This window comes from Dipodomys spectabilis, unplaced genomic scaffold (genome assembly GCF_019054845.1).
Source record: "Dipodomys spectabilis isolate Male_0828 unplaced genomic scaffold, ASM1905484v1 ptg000266l, whole genome shotgun sequence".
Taxonomy (NCBI): Eukaryota; Metazoa; Chordata; class Mammalia; order Rodentia; family Heteromyidae; genus Dipodomys; species Dipodomys spectabilis.
In genome coordinates this window covers 1,163,953-1,178,112 of record NW_024870943.1, presented here as the reverse complement: position 1 = coordinate 1,178,112, position 14,160 = coordinate 1,163,953, and the positions used below count along the sequence as shown (strand labels likewise).

Sequence of the window (14,160 nt, the reverse complement as noted above, 5' to 3'; positions counted from 1 at the left end):
TTTGAAGCAGAAATTTGTCACTATGCTCAGGAGAGGATCAGTAGTGACACCTTACCCTGGGTTTCTGGTCTACCTCATTGCATGTGACTCCATTCCTCACCTCGACTGTTCTGGCCTTGCTAACAATTCCTTGGCCTCTTCTTCTCTGTTTCAAGAACATGCATTTGCCTTTCTCTGTCTGACTTCTTGCACTTTCCACAGTGATCTGTACTTGCACAAATGTGGCAGCAGATGACAGGATTTCCTTCTTGTTCCTGGCTTAGTCATAATTTGTGATGGAAATAGGCTACATCTTCTTAATGCATTCATCCACAGTTGGGCCTGTGACTCCACTGCTCTGAACCTGGACAACTTTGCTCCACATGACCATGTCCAATGTCACTTGTTGGTTGCCGACAGCAATGGTTAAATATCATCTTGACCCTGGTGTTCACTTGAAGGCACGTACAAAAAACCAGGTGCCTGGTATTGCTTTGCTATGTCTGCAGAGTTTGTTTTACTTTCTACCAGTTGACCTTGTCTTGTTTTTACTGCACTCTGTTTTTACTGAAATTTTCCTTGTTTTTCTGGTCTATTGTAACCTTATGTTACCTCTTGACTTCTAATAGTATATGTTAGGGAAAGCTAAAAATAAACGTTGCTGCAGTCTTGAACTACAGACCTCCAGACCCCATCCTTTGTTTTATGTCTTTATTTTTCTGCATCCTTGTCCCCTAATTCAGGATTCCCTTTCGTTGCCGGCAGGCTCTGGCAAGTGGCGTCCGAACAGGGACCTGAAAACCTGGGATCAAGGCAGAGGACCCCGCTAAGGTAAGAGGACGTCCAGAAACTTAAAATAGAGAGTGGGAGAGAGTACAGTTGGAAGTAAGAAATTATGGGGCAAGGTAACAGTCACACGCTATATGTGTAGGCTCTCAAGGGTATGCTTCAAGCTCGAGGACTGAAAGTTAGACATAGTCAGTTGAATGTTTCTTTCACTTTGTTGAGGAAATATGCCCGTGGTTCCTGGGGGAAGGAATCGTTAGTTTAGAAACTTAGCAAAAAAAAAAAAAAAATGGAAAAAAGGATTCAAGGACACTATGATGTTAATGGCCTGTAAGTAAAAACATTGCTGCTTTGTAATTGTCTGGTATCTGTGTAGCCTGCAGGTTCTTTATTGGGGTTGGCAAGAGGTCTTGGCAGAAACGCTATAAGACAGGCGATTGGGCTGGTGGGAGATGTCCCCCGGGTCTTCATCAGGGTAAACTATCCACTAGTGTGGACAATTGGGCCCATCTGTAGTCTGGCACTTTCTGTCTGACAGTCTACAACGCGCATTTTGTAAATGTGTTTTGTCTCAATGTTTGTGTGTATGGATTCTGGAATTCTTGTAATATTTCTTCTCTCAGATTCATCTTGATGTGAGAGCCTGGAGGAGGTTGGCTAACACTCCCTCAATATCTGTTTCTCTCTAGCTCCTTCTTTGTTATTTACACTTTGAACTGACCCCCCTTTCTACCTTTCACTGCCACCTCCTCCACCCTCTCTGGATGCAGAAGTAGGGGGGGGGTGCAGGGTGAAAAACCTGGAGGATCTAACAATAACTTAAAAGAGCTGGCAGGGAGAACTCCCAGCCAGATGAGAATGAAACTGACCACCTGCAAGTGACACCAGCAAGATCTTAGCCTCGGGCCTTGGCCCAGGGGGTCTGAGTATGGGGGGAAACCTGTCAGGCTGAGAGGACGGCCACTAGGGACTTCTTTCCCTTGCCCCAAGATGACTGGGAATTCTCCTCCACTTTGGAAGACCCCTGGGTCAATGTTTGCAGGAATCTAAAAGAAAAAATCCTCCAGAGGTGAGTAGAGGGGTTCGAGTTCCTTGGTAAGTGGATTTGAATCCCACTTGTGAATGGTGGTGAGATGTTGCCCCATTCACTGAGACTTTATTTTGTCTTTGTGGCTAGTTGTTTACTTGTTTGTCTTGTTTACTTCGGTGTGTTTTCTGTTCTATGTTTTCTGAGGTAGGGATAAACTGGGGGCCCATTATCCCACAACTCAGCCTTTGGTTGTTGCCTTGTCTAGTTCTGTTTTAGAATTGGTAACAGTTTTAAATGTACGTACAACTGATTTTGGCTTTTTGCATACTGTAAGGTCTATGTGTGTTTGGAATGTTTGTAAACATGTTTTAGATAAGGATTATGGGCATGCTGTAACAATCGGGTGATGTTAAGTTTAAAATTTAAAAGATTAAGAGGTTTGAACATCACCAATAAATTTAAAGAATTTTCACATTGTTTTAAATGACCTTTTAAGGATTCTTTAACTTAAAAAATTTTAAAAAATCTGGTATTCTAAAATGCATAAGGCTGTTTACACTGTAATCAAGTTATCTGGCTTAACAAAAATGTATTGGCTGTTGGAATTTAGTTCCCTTGGCTAAAATTTGGGGATAAATATTAGAAGTTTAAATATAAAAGTTTGTTTAACACTGTAAAAATCATTACCTGTTCTGTCTGTCTAAAACTGTGTATTTTGATTCAAAAACCAAGAGATAAGAAAAGGAAAAAACTTAAAAGCCAACAAAAGACCTATCTTTAGGGGTAAGGGGTACACAGGCAAAAGTGAAGTTCAGCTGGTCATACATGTTAGGATGGGCCATGGGAGGAGTCTATGCATGGTGAAAGAGGACAAGCTGGCACAAACTCATTTCATCTAACTCTAAAGAGTGAGATTAGGTGCCTGCCCATTCCATAGGCAGGTCCAAGTGGCCCAGCTTTGTTCTGTCCTTTTTCTCTACAGATAAATACTTGGAACATGATCATAAAAATTAGTGATGTGATGGTCTTATTAGTATTGCATAAACTGCCCCCTTGGACTTCAAAAGAGGGTTAAAAAATGTATTTGTATAATGTGACTTGCTTTCAATGATGTTCTACAATTAGGAAACGTTTTTAAAAGTCATAAAGGTGTTAAATCTAGCTCCTTGATACAGGGATGGGGATTGTGATTTTTGCATTAAGGAAAAATTGTCATTTGAGTTTAAAAGTTTTAATGTGGACCTGTTTTAAAACAAGCAGCCAAGAGACAATGAGTGACACTTGCCCTCAAGATTTTAAGGGATTTTTTTAATGTAACTAAAAACTAAAATATAAAAGAATAAAAGAGATTAATAGGAGGCTTAAAAATTAGGAACGGATTTTGGGATGTAAAGTTTAAAAGTAATATTGCTCTTAACATTTGCCTCAAAGTGGAATAATTAGGATTACGAAAATAATTGCTTAATTGCTATTCCAGTTTGCTCTTAGAGGTTTTTTTAAGTTTCCAACAAGCCCAGAGCAAAGCACAGAGGATTCTTACAAGTTTGTCAGATGTAACTTTGGCTCTTAATAAGTTTCAGGTAAGAGCATGCTTAAAATCTACTTCTATGTGGACCACCTTGTTGCTTTTAATTGGAGTAAAGTGGCCTTTTATAAGAATCATTAATCTGCAAACTGGTTCGAAGCCAGCCCCTGCAGAAAAAGGCCCTTCTGAGAATGTCACCATTACTCAGAAGAGTTGCTTTGGGACTCAAAGTGGCAGAGTGCTAGCCTTGAGCTGTAGAGCTGAGGGACAGCACTCAGGCCCCGAGCTCAAGTCCAGCGACCAGCTAAGAGAAATGCAAATGAGGCATTTATCCCAGTTTAGAGAAGACACTCCTGGGACAAGAGCAATGGAGGAGCATCCAGAGGAGCAAGCCACTGCTTGGATGGCAGAAATGTCAGATCCTAGAGTCATTTGTGCGTGGCCCTTCAAAAATTGGTCAGAGCCAGGAGGTCATGAGAAGATAGGTTGTAAGCATGCCTGATGTCCCTGACTATCTCCCTTGTAGGGACAGAAACTTGTTAGTAATCTGTGATAGTACTAAAAAGCTAAAGTTATAAAATGTGGGGGATGGTTTAAATCCCAACCCCTGCATGTACCAAAAGCCCTAATTGAAAGTAAATTTTGAGCTAACACCAGCTACATGAAATTTATCTGTTCAAGAAAAAAGTTTGTAAACCTGAGAGTATGTTTCTATTAACATCTGTCTAAAGGCCTGAACAGATGACTTAGGCATTGTTAGGGTCACTAGAGGTCACATTCCTAAAGATGCTATTACAAACCAGAGTGTTAAAGAAGCTACACTGCTGTAGCCAAAAAAAAAAAAAAAAAAAGTCTGTGCATTTGTCAAAAGTTAAAATATTGTTCTTAATGACATCTAACCCTGGTAACCTCTTTGTAAAATAGACTAAGGTTATAGGTTCCTGGCTAGGTAGGATCAACACCACTGAGTCAGCTTGAAGAAGTTACAGAAGATGAATCTCCACCCATCATCCCCTTATTAGAACAAGGGACCAGAGTCATAAAAAAAAGTGGCAAAATAGACAGAAGAAAAATGCATGGAAAATAGTAGTACAGGCCTGAGCCCTCTATATCTGCCTAGAAAATTAGCACTATTAAAAGAACTATCTAGTTAAAAAGGTTGTCATTTTGGTAAATTGTCCTGGGCTATTGTCAAAATAGTCTTAAAAACTAGTGGGGCCACAACCTGCCAAACCTATGTATTACTTGTATCCTTAATCAGTCTGTGTAGAAATTTACAGCCCTGCAAGTGGTGTGACAGTCCATTGGAGCCACTGAGAGACCCTGCTGCGGCTGCTACAGCCTGACAGTCACCTGGAGGAAATCTACATTGTTACCCTGACCACCTCCACCGTGGAAAAAGTAGACTAAACTCCTGCCTTATTCCATCTAATGGATGCCTTAACTTTGTCCATGTTACCATATACCTACTCTAATTTTATTATGGCTACTCCTCTTGCCGGGGAGACCAGCAAACATTGCTCATTCCCTACACTGCTTTGCCACAATGGGACTTCCTAAACATATTAAAACTGATAATGGTCTGGGATATGTCGGACAAGCTTTTCAAACTTTTTGTAAATCTTACCAGATTTTTCACTCTACAGGTATTCCCTAAGACTGACAAGCCTTCATCCAAGAACAGTGAAGGCATCAACTAAGAAAACTAGAATATCATAAAAGTTTAAATTCAAATTGTCACTGGGGAATATATTAGAATATATTACAAAATTAGTCCAGGGGCTGGGAAGGTACCTCAGTGGTAAAGTGCTTTCCTTGTATGCCTGAGGCCCTAGGTTCAAATCCTCAGCACCACATAAGCAAAAAGAAAAAAGCCAGAAATGGCACTGTGGCTCAAGTGGTAGATCACTATCCTTGAGCTGAAGAGCTGAGGGACAGTGACCATTCCCAGAGATCAGGCCCAATGACCAGACCCAAAAAAGAAAAGAAAAGAAAAGAAAATTAGTCCAACACATTAGAAAAAATACAAGGAATGGATTCAGTCTTTGCATGTTGGACCCATTAGGTTTGATCCAAGATAACTTTAATCACCTAACTTCATCTGTAATCAAGCAGTATATCGATTCACTGATGGGTTAAACCAGGTGTTCAGAATTACCACCAATGCCCCTCAGACAGGTTCAAAAACTAAGAAAGGAAGAAGGCTACCAAACTCCCTCTCATACTAAAATGAGAACAGACTAGAGACAAGATTAGACACCTATTTCCTTGAAGAGCACAGATGTAAAATATTTCATAACATACCTGCAAGTAAGATCAACAATGCATTGAAAGATCGTGCACCATGTCCATGTTGCATTCCACCCATAATTGTAAGTGTGGCTCAACAAGTCCTGGACAATTTGAAGAGTAAGACCCTAGACACCTGTGTCTCACACCAGTCATCCTAGCTACTGAGGCTGAGATCTGAGGATCACAGTTCAAAGCCAGCCTGGACAGAAAAGTCCAGGAGACTCTTCAATTCCGTACCAAAACACTGGCAGTGGCACTAAGCTCCAAGTGGCAGAGTGCTAGTCATGAGGAAAAGAGCTTAGGGACAGCACCCGGGCTCTGAGTTCAAGCCCCACTACTGATTCCCATTCCTCCCTCCAAAAGTCATTATACCAAGGATCCATCTTCTTTAAAGGTTTCTCCACCAAGGCACTATCAGCTATAAGAAGTGAGTAGTTAGGGATTTTAATGAAGTAGAAGCAATGGGAAGGTAGATACAGTCTGGCAGGGACCTAACAAGGCAAGGTGTGTGCAGTGTGCAATAGTGGCCACCATCATGCCAGGACTTGGGTGTGACCCAGATACAGAAGTCAGATGGTGCCTGTGCTAGGCGTCAGTCAATGGTTACTTCCTGATCTGACCTGGTGTGAGCCCTTCCCCCAAAAACCTCCCAAGGACTTTCTTGGCCCTTCCGGAGTCTGCTGTTTTGATTGCAATGGAAGATGATTCATCAGGCTGGTGGTTTTGTGAGGATGGCGACCACAGTGTGACTTGCTCTACCAGCAGGAAGTGCACAAGGGGTGGGGCCGGAGAAAGCAAGCTAAGGATGCAGGGTGTGGGGGTGTGTGAACCAGCCGGTTCACAGGCTGAGTAGCACCTTTGTGTCACAACCCATTTTTCCTGAAAGGCTTTGTCAGGAGCTTCAAGTCATCCCCACCCGTGAGAGGTGAGCATGTCTCATCCCTCCTACATATTGAGCATAGTCACCACGTGCTGCTGTGAATGAAGCCAAGGCAGGAGCTGGCTGTGAGCTCTGGCCAGCAGGTGTGCGGCAGGGGAACAAGAGTCAGGGGTCCGGCCACCGTGTGGCAAGCACACAGGGAACAGGAAAGGGATTTGTACAAGATGGTGGCGCAAAACTGAGGGTGCTCAGGAAGAAAGGAGACAGAAATGGAGATATACATCCTGAATGTGTGAACTCTCCAGAAGTAACGAGTCTAGACAGGGCTGCATGTCAGCATGACGATGAGTGGCTGTGCTTACAGCGGACTGCAGGGGTGCGTGGGTGGAGAGCCTAACCTTGAGCTGAAGAGCTGAAGGACAGCGCCTAGGACCAGAGTTCAAGCCCCAGGGCTGACCAAAAAAAAAAAAAAAGAAAGAAAGAGGAAAAGCATGTGGGGCATTGCTGAGCGCTGTGGGGGAGGGGAAGTGCGGGGTGTGGTTTGTCTTGGATTTGGATCTTGCTCAAGACAGAGTGTGAGGTGGGTGGAGGGTGGGGTGCTCCTGGGGACCAGGTGCTGAGAAAAGGTGGGTGGGGGCAGGGAAAGCCTGCATTCCCTTACAAGGCAGGGAGCTGGTGGAAGATGCGCGCTGTCCCTAGTTCAGGATGCTAAGTCCACATCCACGCTCTCCAAGGTGACTCAGATGGGGAGAATCTCTGAGGATGGGAACACCAGGGGTCAGGAGAGGACCAGGTGTGGATGAGGTTAATGATGACACCAGACAGCTCCCCAAAGAGACAAGAGCACACCTGTGCTGTGTAGAATGACTTTGGGCTGGATTAAGGGCATGGGGCATGGAGGGAATCTGGCTAAAGCCAGTGTGGGGGGAGGGAGTGCAGGGATGACAGGGCCTGTGGTTCAAGCCTTTCTGTGGTGGGGTGGCTATGGGAACTTCAGGATCAGGAGGAGGCACCTGGCTCAGAGCCCACAGTCCACTCAGCACCTGGCATAGTCCCTGGATGGCTCATGGAGGCAGGCCTGCCATCTGCTTGCTTTCCTTTTCTGTGCTGGTCCCAGGAATTGACCTCAGGGCCTGGGGCCTGTCCCTGAGCTTTTGTGCTCAGGGCTGGTGACTGTCCCCGTGGCATTAGTGCTACTTCTGGCTTGCTGTCATCCTGCAATTCATTCCTGAGAAGAAAAGGGTGGTGGTGGAGAGCCCAGGACCGGAGGGCCCTGACTGTCACTCAGCACAGCAGCCCTGACCTGCACCCCAGAGGCTGTGGTAAAGTGATCTCATAACAAGGGACATGAGGATCACTGCAGGAAATGTCACAATAGACAAGCAAGGGACTTTCTCAAGGAGGCTTCATGTTGTAAAAACAACTTTACATTAAAAAATGTGCTTTTCAAAAGTACACTTAATGTTGAATTAGCAGAGAGTCTAGACATATGTAACATAGACCACCAAGGAAAATAAAGAGTTGTGAAAATAAATTATGTGGAAGAAATAAGAACAGACAAGACTAAGGGAGTAACTGTCAGGCAGGACCCTTGATGTTTGTGGTCAGTGTTACACCAGCAGGACTCCCTTCCTTCCTTCTTTCCTTGCTTCCTTCCTTGCTTCCTTCCCTTCTTCCTTCCTTCTTCTTTGCTGGCTTGCCATCTCTCTTCTCTGTCTCTGTGTGTCTGTGTGTCTGTGTCCCTCATTCTCTCTTTCCTTCTTTGTGCCAGGCCTGAAGCTTGAACTCTGGGCCTCTGTTCTGTCCCTGGGATGGTTTTGCTCAAGACTAGCACTCTTCCACTTCAGCCACAGCACCACCAGCACCACCTCCATCTTTTTTTGTTTTTTAGTGATTTATTGGACATGAGAGTCTCAGAGAGTTTTCTGCCTAGACTGGATTTGAACTGTGATCCTTAGATTTCACGTGCTGAGGAACTCAGAACACAGGCATCAACCACCAACACTCAACTGCTATTTTCTTTTCTTGTTTTTTTTTTATTGTGAGAATACCCTACAGAAGAGTTACCATTATATGGGCAAGATAACGAGTACATTTCTTATCAAGCATTGTTGCATCCCTTTTGTTTCCCCTTCCCATCCCTTCCCATACACCTGCCCTCCCCCAACCCAATTCGACCCCACACCAAAGTTGTGAAGTTCATTTTTGGACATAACGATTTGTATGTCTCATTGTTGCAATGGGTCCACCTGTAGCCCTAAATGATTTGTTTTTTCCCTTCCTCTCCACAAATTATACCAACATCAAAAACAGTGAAAGCATGGTTATACCGTGGGGGAGGGACAAAGCAACATAGAAATCATCTTATAAATATGTTAGAAACAATTGCCAGCTGCTATTTTCTTTTCAACTGCTTTCTTCTGCAGAACAGAAAGGGCTTTAAGAATGATTTGCTTCATTGCATAGGGAACTATTAAAATAAGAAAAAAATCAAAAGACTCAAAATAGAATTAGGAAAACATGTTAGGTGAGTTTAATCAGTTTTTCTTGAATTTGACACCACTACCAATTAATGGGGCAGATTCTCTGAGGGAGTTGTCATGACCTAATAAGCATTATTTCAAAATCTCACATTTCCACTTTCATATAATTTTGTGGGCCAGCACAATAGAGACAGATGAACACACACACAGATATATAGCACACAAATGTGCATGTGTGGACAGGTGTGCACACCTTTATCACTCAGCAGATGACTTTTATCTAGGTGTGGAGATTGTTGAAGGGCCAAGCAAACTTTAGCAGAGATGCAAGCTTAGTGGTCCTCAGGGGAGGACCATTTTCTTCTTCTTTATGCAGGTGAAGAGGAGGCTACAGGGAGTGGAGTGTCCTCTCATGAGCCGGAAAGGGCTGAGGGATGGGAAACAGCCCATAGCAAATGCCGCTATAAGGTACAGCACAGGGCTGGGGTTGTAAATCACAGACAAGCAAATCTGACAGATGCAGGACATGGTATAAAAGGAGACAAAGGCGCTCACCAGGAGGAGGATGCTTATGGTGGCTCTGGACTCGAGAGAGGCTCTGGTGGAGAAAATAGTCCTCGGGATGTGTTGCATTTTCTGCTTGTGTCTGTACAGGACAAAAAGCATGGAGGTGCTGGCCCACAGCATGAGCCCCAGACACAGAACATCAGGCACCGAGAGTATGTTCACGTGCAGCACATCAGCAACTGGATTGTTAAGCATGGAAGAACAGTATCCATAGGTCTTTAAGCTCGTCATGTTGTCATGCACTTTGGTTCCGGTCATGTGCATAAGAAAAACAATACTCAGGAGGAGGAAGATCCCCCAGCTGAGGTAGACTGTGGTGACAGTGTGCTTGTAGGCTCTCCCCTTCAGCCTTGCCCACCTGGAGTCCCCTTGACTGATGCTGACAGCAAGGAAGATGCTCAGGGAGCAAGTGCTAATGATGGACACCCCTCTGCCTACTCGGTAAAGATAGAAGACCATTTTGCACCCCACATCATTGAAGAAAATTCTCCAGCCCAAAGCCACCATGGTTTGGGGAACACCCCTACACAGAAGACTTAGGAAGTTGGCTACAATTAAGTGCCTAAGAATCAAGTCTGTGGCTCTCATCCTGTTGCCCATGCAGGAAAGGAATAGATAATGGGAGAGAAGAGACAAATTACCCACAAAATCAACCACAGTCTGGGCTAAGAGGATCACCCCCATAGACACATGGGCATCTGCCATCCTCTCTGTTCCTTGAGTCTCATTCAGAGGCTCTGAGTTGGGAAACTGAGGCCTTCATGGTGCCAAGGGAACTCAGCATTCTCCATGCAGCATTCAGACCACTGGAAATACTGTCCTACTGTCTCTCATGTATTAGGAAAAATCCAATTCTATTCATCCATCAGGAAGAAGAAGATGGCATGTTCAGGGAAATGGGTGAACCTGGAGAAATGGCATTAAGGGAAGGTGAGTCTGGTTCTGAGGTGAAGGCAGCTGCATTTCACCACTGTAGGATCAGATCTAAGATTCTAAACAAGCAAGGCTCTAGTGGTTCAAGCCTGTAATCCTAGCTACTCAGGGGCTGAGACCTTGGATTCCCAATTCAAAGCCAGACCAGAGAAGGAAAGTCTGTGAGACTCTTCTCTCCAGTTAAGCAACAGCAAACCGGAAGTAGACCTGTGGCTCAAAGTGGTAGAGGCCTAGCCTTGAGCAAAAAGGGCCCAACAACATGGGCAAGCCCCAAGTTCAAGTTCTCTGACTGACTAAAGAAAGAAACTTGAAACATGCGTAACGCATTCCCGGGGTCACATGCACTTATACTTCAATACCCTGGCTGCGCAAGTGGGTCCCAGGTGTCACCCTCTCCTCAACATGGAGCTGAAATTTCACAGAAGAAATACCAGGAAGATGAACTAGATCTGCGGTGGGGATGGTGCAGGTGAAGGAGGAGGTGGATGACAGAGACAGAGAGGGGCAATTTTAGGTTCAAATGGGATTCTAGAGTCGCTGATGTGAACATATCTTCCCCAGCCCCTGGACAATCAGGATTCCTCCTCAGTTGTCATAAACCAGGACAGACTCTGTGAGGAAGAGGAAATGAGGAACCCACAGGGCTTGGGAGTGGAGGATGCCCTGAACCCTAATTCTTTTCACTCTCATAGCCCATTCCTATCCTTCCCTGTAGCTTTGTCGTGCATCCGGGTTCAATCCAGAATCCCTGCTCCTAAGGTGATCCCTTACACAGAGTGTGGAAACTGGGGTCTCTCCTGCAGGCTGCGCCTCTCCAGTGGCAGTGAACATAAGTGCTCGCCTCTTCTCTCAGGATGTGCATGGCAGGGTGGGTCATTTCTGAGATGCACATGGGCACTTCAGAGCTGCAGAGGCCTCTTTAGATAGGGGTCCAGGAGGGCGGCCCCTGAGGTCATCTCCCGCGGGAGCGATGATTTTCCCTTCACCTGGGGTGGCAGACCAAGTTCTCAGTAAACTTTTTCTTTTCCCCCGTGTGACAATTATCAAGACACTTTTCACTTTCATGTGGGTGCTTCTCCAGAGGGCAGGGGAGTGGTGCAGTCACTTACCTCTCCTGGATCCATGTAGGCCGGCAGGAGACACTGAGTCTCAAAGCTAGATGACTGTCTGTAAACAACCTCAGCGGTGTGTAAGCCATGTGTCTCCAAGTTTCTTACCCAAAGTGTGCCTTCTCTTTTTTTCCAGTTTTGAGACTTGAACTCTGGGCCTGGGCACTGTCCCTCAGCTCTTCAGCTCAAGGCTAGCAGTCTACCACATGAGCTACAGCACCACTTCTGGCTATTCTTTCCTGCTTCTGTGGTGCTGAGGAATAAAACCTAGGGCCTGAAGCATGCAAGGCAGGTGCTCTACCACTGAGCCACCATCCCAGACCTTATGATTATATTTCTATCCACTGTTCTGGGTTTGCTTTTATATTGTGCTTCATCGTTGATTGCATTTGAGACACCTGTTTTCATGCCAGGCCTGCACAGTTGTAAATTCCCTGAGCTTTTGCTGCATCCCAGAGTTTCTGGAAAGTTGTGGTATGGTTTTGATTCTTGAATTTGTAAACTTGTTCCTTCGTTTGATCCTTAAGTCTTATGCCTGACGTTGGGCTCGATAGTATATCACTTGATGAGAAGGGTCTTAAGCCAACATTCTAACTTGGCCTGGACTTACGGGTCCATGGCATCCAGTAGTACTAGTTCATGAAACCAGGGCAGCAGTAGGCATCTGTGTGCTGGCTCGCTGTCAGTCAGCAGAGGGTGACGGTCTTTATCTCATCAGCCTAACTTGGGTTTGATGTCTCCCCTGCTCTCGTGGAACAAGCAACTGGGGCTCCCTTTCAGGTCACTTCCCATTTGCTTGGGACAGTTTTCCACCCAGAACTTTCAGTTTTCAGTTTGGCTGGTGAAGTGTCATCTCACTGCAGTGTTGGTTTATAACTGGGCCGGGCAAGCTCTCCCTCCTGGCTGAGAGGCACAGGGTAGAGCCGGGTCACTGCTTTATAGTTCGGGCAGGTGTATACAGTTCCAGACAATACTGCCAGCTTTATGTTGTATATCAATTCCCCACTAACAAATAGCTCCAAATTTTTCATATGCTATCTATTGCCATCTACTCCTTTCTATCTCGTATATTTGTCTGTTCTGCTAAAAAACAACTTTCCAAAGCCTGGCACTTGCAGGAAAATGGATGGAACTGGAATTCATCATACATCTTGGGAAGGAAAACAACCCAGACAAGAAATGTAAATATGTTTTTCTCAGGTAGAATCCAGACTTTAAAAGACACAAACCTAGACAGGTGCCGGTGGCTCACTCCTGTCATCCTCGCTACTCAGAAGGCTGAGATATGAGGATCATGGATCAAAACCAGCCAGGGCAGGAAAGTCCATGAGACTCTTATCTCCAATAAACCACCAGAAAACCAGAAGTGAGGCTGTGGCTCAGGTGGTAGAGTGCTCGCCCTCAGCTGACGAGCTGAGGCACAGCAGCCAGGAACATAGTTCAATCCACAATCCACATGGGTAACCAAAAACAAAAAAGATATAAAGCTGTAAAGGAGACTCACACTGATGTCCTCTACCACAGGGGCCTTGGGCATGCTTGCAGTACCCAGTGGGAAACCCAGGTTTTGAGACAATGCTATGAGCTCATCAAAAAACATAGATGATTTTCCCAGGGCCCGGGTGTGGCTCAGTGAATAGTCAGAGGACTTGAGCAGTAGGAGGATGTGAATAGTAGGAGGATGTGAACAGTAGGCACTTTGCAGGCAGCCTGGGTCTTTGGCCAGCTCTGCCACAGCAGGCAGCATGCCTAGGGGTCAGGACACTCAGTGTGAGTGTTTAAGACTAAGTCTCCTCACAGAAAAGGGCAGAGACCAAGTCCCCAGGACACTCTCCCCAACCCCCACTAAGACCTGAGGGCCAACTGTTTCTATACCTTTATTTCTTTGTAAAAAGAAGGAAAAGGGGAATAAAATATAAACAGTACAGTAGACACAAATAAACCACCGTGGTGGGGGGTTGGGGGAGGGAAGGGGAGGGCGGTGGGAGGGAAGTATGGATGGGGTCCCCATCTCAGCAACAAGAGGCAGTGACCCAGATGCTCTCATCTCTCCCTACAGGGCAGGAGTGGCACCTTCCTCCTGGCTGCTGTCCATCCCACTGTGTGTCCCTCAGCCTTTGGGAGGGAGCCGGGCGCCGTCTCCCCAGTGGGCTCAAGGAACGTGAGTGGGGCCAGGTCTGGGATCAGGCCATGCACAGGGAGGGCTGTCAGGGACTCACTGTCTCCTTGAGGGGGGAGCTCAGGGAGGGTTGAGCAGAGGGTTGGCCGGAGGCCAGGCACTGAAGGCCCAAGCACTGGCTCTTCTTCCAGCATCAGGCAAGAGACAGAACTGGAGGAACAGGAATGGGCCGGCTCAGAAGCCCAGCCTCGTCCTCTTGTGTCCCTGCCAAGGCCCCACCACCCTCTCCCCATCCACCTGCCTCTCTGGTCCCCAGCCCCTGCCTGGGCACTGCCACCCTCTGGCACTCCTGGGCCCCTGCCCGGGCACCACCACCTCTCCCACCTGTCACTCCCCGCCCACCCCCAGCCCGCACCAGTCAGGGCCTCCTGGGCAAAGTCCTGGTCCTGGGTCAGCT

At 46.0% G+C, this 14,160-nt stretch overlaps 1 long non-coding RNA gene across 1 annotated transcript; it reads right to left on the bottom strand.

Moving 5' to 3' along the window:
* Positions 1–7,752: 7,752 nt before the first annotated feature.
* Positions 7,753–14,149, bottom strand: LOC122125494. The gene is made up of 4 exons (XR_006150763.1): positions 14,119–14,149; positions 13,880–13,913; positions 11,751–11,755; positions 7,753–7,765 (listed from the first exon to the last, which is right to left on the bottom strand). It is a non-coding gene; the product is annotated as an uncharacterized LOC122125494 (long non-coding RNA).
* Between the last annotated feature and the right edge of the window lie 11 nt (positions 14,150–14,160).